This window comes from Austrofundulus limnaeus, unplaced genomic scaffold (genome assembly GCF_001266775.1).
Source record: "Austrofundulus limnaeus strain Quisiro unplaced genomic scaffold, Austrofundulus_limnaeus-1.0 Scaffold307, whole genome shotgun sequence".
NCBI lineage: Eukaryota > Metazoa > Chordata > Actinopteri > Cyprinodontiformes > Rivulidae > Austrofundulus > Austrofundulus limnaeus.
Genome location: NW_013952709.1, coordinates 411,345 through 412,489, shown reverse-complemented (window position 1 = coordinate 412,489; position 1,145 = coordinate 411,345).

Below are 1,145 nucleotides of genomic sequence, written 5' to 3'. Positions count from 1 at the left end.
GTCTTAAAGTATCTGATATTTTTTGTACTTAAGTATTAAAAGTAAAAGTAGGCTATTGATTTAAAAAGAACAGTAGATTTTCTGTAATGACATTTATTAGGAGGTGACCTCCCCAAAAACTGCAGAAATGACTGTTGTATTAAAATAATTAATTTATGTTAAATTTAGGATGCACTAGTTTATCTGTTTCATTTTATATACATATATCAAGGCTGCACAAACCTTTTCCCCAAAATGAAAATCGATCTGAGGGCTGCAGCCAAATGCAATAATATAGTTCATGAAATACAAATACTTCTTAAGTACAGTACTTTTATTTTAATGATTCTGTCCTGCTGGAGTGTGACATGATTTGTTTGAGTACAAACTAATACGGTATAAGAATTTTATATATTTATACTTCTCATTCAACCACAATTAATTTCACTCCATCTAGGAGGCACAGTTTATATGAATAGTATTTATTTACAATACATAGCTGGAATGAAAACAAGCAAAAATGAAACTAGAAGCACTCGGAGAGTGCAAACCTCCGCCAAGACCAATTCCCCCCATCCTGTAATAGAGTTACAAAGGGGCACACCAATACTACAGTGCCACCTGCTGGACACTTTGAAACCCAGGCCCTGTGAAAGCATCACAGCTATGCTGATGTCAGTGTGTTAAAAGAAAARAATTCCTGTATCTGCATCCTGATCCGGAACATCGCCAAAATTTAATGGAGTGTTCCTTGGGCCAGAATCCACATGTGATAAAAATTTCATGACAATCCGTCCGCAAGTTTTTGAGTAATGTTGTCCACAGACAGAACGACAAACAGACGGACAGACAGACATACGTAACTGAAAACATTACCTCACCCTTGGTGGAGGTAATAAATGTAACAACTTTCTACTTCTTGCCTTTTTTTTTTTTTAATGTAAGGAGTATACAGTAAAGATAATCGTGTGAAAATGTAAGTAGAAGTAAAAGGTAGGCTGAAATATAATTACTCAAGTAAAGTACAGATACCCAAAAATTCTACTTAAGTACAGTAACAAAGTATTTGTACTTAGTTACTTTACAACTCTGGCTTTAGGTTGTTGTGTATTGTCCCTTCTCTTTGACTGTGTCCAAAACGACAGGTCGGGTCCTCCGGAGGACCC